Consider the following 6,933-nt stretch of genomic DNA (forward strand, 5'->3'; position numbering starts at 1 on the left):
CTGCAAAATAAACAGGAGCATCGTTTACCAAAAAATAAAAAAATACAAAGGAGCATCACACCAACTATTGGTATCCGACAAAGAGAGAAACTATTTATCCATCTAGTGTTATTTCTTTTCGTTGTGTCCTATTGTGCCCAGGAAATCCTTTAATCACATCCGTTCATCGTATGTTATGTGGTCAGAAATTATTGTAAATTTTTTTATTTAAAATTGAATATAAATAATACCTGATAAAAACTGACCGCACGATATACGATGAACAAATATGATTGAAGTATTCACGTGATCCTCACAAAGAGGATCATCTCTCCTATTGTGCACATAATCAAAGTACATAAATTTCAATTGAAAATTCCCACAATACACTCCACTGTTAGGAACAAACATCCTAGAGGGATCATATACTAAAAGTTAATCCCTACTGAATGAAACTAAGGTCATCTCCAACCGAAGGGTCTAGAGGGCCAGAGGGCCGAAAATAGCCCAAAAATCATCTCCAATCCAGGGCTAAGCCAGAGGGCTGTGGAATCTGAGAGGGCCCTACAAAATCGAAGAGTGCTAGAGGGCTAGAGGGCTGGCTACATGCAGCCAGCTAGCTTGGGGCTGGCCAAAAAAACTGGAAATCTTGTCGGTTATAACCGATAAGAATGCTTTGATTATTATTTTTTTTTACCGTTTTATTATTATTTTTTATTTAAAATTTTTTTCCTATAACTTCTACTTTTCATATTTTTTTTAGATTCTATTTTTTCCCTATAACTTTTATTTTACAAAATTTGTTTCATATTTTTTTTAAATTCCATTTTTTTCCTATAACTTTTATTTTACAAAATTTGTTTCATATTTTTTTTAAAATTCCATTTTTTCTTATAACTTCTATTTCACAAAATTTGTTTGATTTTATTTTAAATTCTATTTTTTTCCTATAACTTCTATTTCACAAAATTTGTTTCTTATTTTTTTTAATTCTATTTTTTTCCTATAACTTTCTAAGCCATTATACAACATTAAATTAAATTAAGTAACATGAAACAATATTAAACAATATGAAACAATATTAAATAACATTAACCAACATAAAAATTATACTACATAAAAAAAACATTTAACAACATAAAACTTAAACAACATTTAAGTTGTAGTTTTTAAATAATAAATTATGTTTGGCTCTATGGCCCTCGGTTGGAGACGGTTTTTTGTGATAGGGCTAAAACGAGCCCTCTGGCCCTTTGACCCTCGGTTGGAGACGGAAGCAAATATGGCCTTGTACTGTTTATTAAAATATTAATATCTTGGGGAATCTTGGAGGGCCAGAGGGCTACATTTTAGGCCATCTCTAACCGAGGGCTGGCCAGAGGGCTCGTTTTAGCCCTCTGGCCCTCCAAGATTCTTCAAGATATTAATATTTTAATGAACAGTACAAGCCCATATTTGCCTCCGTCTCCAACTGAGGGTCAGAGGGCTAGAGGGCTCGTTTTAGCCTTGTCACAAAAAACTGTCTCCAACCGAGGGCCAAAGGGCCATAGGGCCAAACATAATTTATTATTTAAAAACTACAACTTAAATGTTGTCACATCCCGCCCCGAGGGGGGACCACTTCCCGACCCCGCTCCACCACCGTAGCACGATATCGTCCGCTTTGGGCTTACCATTCCCTCATGGTTTTGTTTTGGGAACTCACGAGCAACTTTCCAGAGGGTCACCCATCATGGGATTGCTCTAGCCTCCTTCTCGCTTAACTTCGGAGTTCCTACGGAACCCAAAGCCAGTGAGTTCCCAAAAAGCCTCGTGCTAGGTAGGGATGAGAATATACATATAAGGATCACTCCCCTGCGATGTGGAATATCACAATCCACCCCCTTAGGGGCCCGACGTCCTCGTCGGCACACACACGACCAGGGTTAGGCTCTGATACCAAATTGTCACATCCCAGCCTGGGGCGGATCACTTCCCGGGCCCGCTCCACCACCGTAGCACGATATTGTCCGCTTTGGGCTTACCATTCCCTCACGGTTTTGTTTTTGGAAACTCACGAGCAACTTCCCAGTGGATCACCCATCATGGGATTGCTCTAACCTATTTCTCGCTTAACTTTGGAGTTCCTACGGAACCCGAAGCCAATGAGCTCCCAAAAGGCCTCGTGCTAGGTAGGGATGGGAATATACATATAAGGATCACTCCCATGTGTGATGTGGGATATCACAAATGTTGTTTAAGTTTCATGTTGTTAATTTTTTTTTTAATGTTGGTTAATGTTACTAATATTGCTTAATGTTGTTTCATGTTACTTAATTTAATTTAATGTTGTATAATGGCTTAGGAGGTTATAGAAAAAAATAGAATTAAAAAAAATATGAAACAAATTTTGTGAAATAGAAGTTATACGAAAAAAAATAGAATTTAAAATAAAATGAAACAAATTTTGTGTAATAGAAGTTATAGGAAAAAAAGAAATTTAAAAAAAAAATATGAAACAAATTTGTAAAATAAAAGTTATAGGAAAAAAAATAGAATTTAAAAAAAATATATGAAAAATAGAAGTTATAGGAAAATTTTTGTAAATAAAAAATAATAATAAAATTGTTAAAAACAAATATTCAAAGAATTCTTGTCAGTTATAACCGGCATGAACACATTTGTATTATTTAGTATAAATGTATTACTGTCGGTTATAAGGCCATCTCTAACCGATGGCTGGTCAGAGGGCTCATTTTAGCCTTCTGGCCCTCCAAGATTCTCCAAGATATTAATATTTTAATGAACAGTACATGGTCATATTTGCCTCCGTCTCCAACCGAGGGTCAGAGGGCTCATTTTAGCCTTGTCACAAAAAACCGTCTCCAATCGAGGGCCAAATGGCCATAGTGCCAAACATAATTTATTATTTAAAAACTACAACTTAAATGTTGTTTAAGTTTCATGTTGTTAAATGTTTTTTTTATGTTGTATAATTTTTATGTTGGTTAATGCTATTAATATTGTTTAATGTTGTTTCATGTTACTTAATTTAATTTAATGTTGTATAATGGCTTAAGAGGTTATAGAAAAAAATTGAATTAAAAAAAATATGAAACAAATTTTGTGAAATAGAAGTTATAGGAAAAAAAAATAGAATTTAAAATAAAATGAAACAAATTTTGTGAAATAGAAGTTATAGGAAAAAATGAAATTTAAAAAAAAAAATGAAACAAATTTGTAAAATAAAAGTTATAGGAAAAAAATAGAATTTAAAAAAAATATGAAAAATAGAAGTTATAGGAAAATTTTTGACACACCCCGACTCGGAATGTCCACTAGGACCCCAAATCGAGCTGTGTTGGCCGACACCTGGAAGGTGACGAAGCCATAAAGTGTGATAGTGTACAAAATGTGCATAAATTTGAAACTAAAAGTGTCTAAATACCAGAGTGCGCTATGAATGGGAGCGAACCCATTTCACACGCGATGTCAGAGCATAAGTAAAGTACATTAGTGTGGATAAGAATCATACCCTTAAAAGTAGCCACCAAAACTAAGATTAGCTATATATATCCTCGTCGATACGAACTCAGCAGTTTAAACCTGAAGGGGTACAAAACAGAAAGTGTGAGTAAGCTGTAAAACCAAATTTCCCAAAACTATTACCTTTCAAATAGTAATAACCCCTCACTGTAATTCCCTTATCGTTTTCTATAGGACAGTACAACATATATACATATATCCAAACCATACTCAGAAATGACCAAAACCACGACTTGCCATCAACTCCACCATGCATTAATAAGTAGGCCAAATGAACTTAATCAATACAAAATGATATGTCAGTCAGAGTCATCTAAAATGACATGTACAACTTATCCATATCTCATCAATCATGGCTAGCATATAAGTCGGAGTCACCTATAGTGACCTGTATGACTTATCCATATCTCATCAATCATGGCTAGCATATAAGTCGGAGTCACCTATAGTGACCTGTACGACTTATCCATATCTCATCAATCATGGCTAGCATATAAGTCGGAGTCACCTATAATAACCTGTACGACTTATGCATATCTCATCAATCATGGCTAACATAGAAGTCGGAGTCACCTATAGTGACCTGTACGACTTATCCATATCTCATCAATCATGGCTAACCAATAGCTCAAAGTATACCTGCACACGAGTCGGAACCATATAAAGTGGTCTGTACGACAGAACTGGGTGTAAATAAATACGCTCAAGTGCTACGATCACGTGAAGACTGTGCGAATAATCGCAGGTCACCTACGAGTCGGAACCACCTAAAGTGGTTTGTACGACAGTCGGAACCACCTAAAGTGGTTTGTACGATAGGACTGTGCACCTACCTTGAATCCAAGGTGAGCGTAAGGTGCGGAAGGTGAACATCACGTGAAGGACTGTGCCCTGGCCATGGGCGGGAGCACTAACATCGGGGTGCAGGTTTATGAGCTATACTATATCTCAACACAATCGTACTCACTACCATCACTAACATCAACATGTACTCACCTAAAGCTTACCTGGGTATCCTGCGTTCACCTTTGCACTTGAAGGCATTCCCAATAATTATATGCAAGTAGTATACATATGGATATACCATGATGCAATCTAATACTCAACCATGTTGTAGCATTTTCAATTATAAACAATACGGTGTGAAATGTACAATCAATAACGCCCTACTCCCTAACTACTTATTTTCAGAGATAATTATCCATGACAATCCAATTAACATTAATTAACTAACTAATTCACAAAACTAAAACTTGCCTTTACCAATTTCGTTCGCATTACTCAATTTCCCAAATAAGGCTTTTATCTCAAATATATTATGGATGCATTTAACGTCTCGTTAGACTGCCTACGTACCCTAAACAGGGATCAAATCATTCGTAGTTCATATAGTACTTCAAGCATTCACAATAATTATATATGAAAGTAATATACCTAATCAATTTAAAAGTGTCGATAGAACTCTCAATAATATGTACGATAAAAAGGAAAAGATGCACTCACCCGGAGTCCAGGCTACGATTCTCTAGCGCACGCATCGAGGCGTCCTGAATGATTGGTCCCTGTGACCAATTATCAAATCACATCTCAAAATTCTTATCCGTAGAATACATAATTCACATAAAACACAACCTCAAGGGCATTCTAAAATAGTTTGAGACCCATTGACCACATGTCAACAGTCGATCAAAGATCGACGGTAAGGTCTACAACCTTGTATAACTCGACCGGGAAGATCCGCATGTCAGATTTTCAATCCGTAACTCCCAATGATCCACAATATGTTTCTAGAACAACATATTAAAATTTCATTACGATCCAACGGTCGGATCTCCGCCAATTGCCTAAAACAAGTGGTCGTGAACTTTTATTTTACTAACTTACAAATCCAATTCAGGAAGATCCGTACGTCGGATTCTCGATCCATAAATTCCTATGATCTTTAAATATTACGTAATATAATGTATCCAATTTTGGTGACGATCCAACGGTCGGATCGTTGATTCACATTTTTATCAAGTAACGTATCGTAACAAATTTAGGTTCCAATGATCAACCTACGTCATTCAAATAACAAAACTGAATTCAAGACATTCGACATAGCTTAAAAATAGCATTGGCGGCCCACTAGCCACGCGCCGCCGCGGGTGGCGGTCGGCCGCCCCGACTCGTCGGAAAATCCAACTATTTCCAAAAATTCTCAAACTTCACAGAAATGAAGATCTCAGTGAGTGGAGCAACTTTCACACCTGACACGAAGTTCAAAAGTGGACGGAAGATGATCAATTTTGCCCACAAAGCCGGCGGGTGCCTAAAACTTCCCGATATTGATTCGTCTTCTACAATGGTCCAACGGGGTCAAGGTTGGTTGAGTTTTGCTCATGGGATCATGGGATACAAATCCCAAGTGGTGACATCGGCCATCACTTTGCCGATTTGCTGGAAAATCAAAAAGGGTGCTCGGAGCACCGTGAGAACCGCCAACTTTCGTGGCCTCAAACCGCCACATACCGTGGTTAATCAAGGTGGTTTTTGGGTGGGTTTTGTAGAGGGGAATGAGAGCTTCAAGATGGTGGTGGCGTCGAAAAACTCCACCGGAGTTGGCCGGAATCGACCTTGGAAAATGGGTGGTCGCGAGTTGGAAAAACCCACGGGAAAGCTGAGATTTTTTTTTTTCTTTTTTTCCTTTCTTTTCTTCTTTCTATTTCTGATTGGGTCTCACCCTCTCCCTCTAATTTAATTGGTTCTTTCCTACTTGTGCCTAAAATCAGATTGGCCACTTTCCCACAAGGTGGGAAATTCAAATAATTTATAACTAAATTTTAAATAGCCATTTTCAAACGTTCATAAATATACCGTTATAATCCGGACTCGCAAACGGCTTTCGCCTATGCGTTCACATCCACGAGTACTACGAGAATATGTTAAAAGAATAAGTCATACATCTCTCTAGACGATGGTCAACATAAGTCAAAATCTTTGCCTCTATATCATTTTCGTAAATTTACGCTTTTAAAATAAAATAAAAACGTAAAATTTAGAACGGGTTGTCATAATTTTTGTAAATAAAAAAAGATAATAAAACTGTTAAAAAAAAATATTCAAAGAATTCCTGTCGGTTATAACCGACAAGAATACATTTGTATTATTTAGTATAAATGTTTATATTAGTAATACAATGTATTCATGTCGGTTATAACTGACAAGAAATCCAACATAAGCAAAAAAAAAAAAAAATGGCCAGCCCTGGGCTAGCTGGCTGGCTGGATGTAGCCAACTCTCCAGCCCTCTAGCCCTCTCCGATTCCATGGGACCCTCTCAGATTCTAGAACCCTCTGGCCTAGCCCTCGGTTGGAAACGGTTTCCTCTGGCCCTCTAGACCCTTCGGTTGGAGATGGCCTTAGCCCTCTGGCCAGCCATCGGTTGAAG

This window comes from Pyrus communis, chromosome 3 (assembly GCF_963583255.1).
Source record: "Pyrus communis chromosome 3, drPyrComm1.1, whole genome shotgun sequence".
NCBI lineage: Eukaryota > Viridiplantae > Streptophyta > Magnoliopsida > Rosales > Rosaceae > Pyrus > Pyrus communis.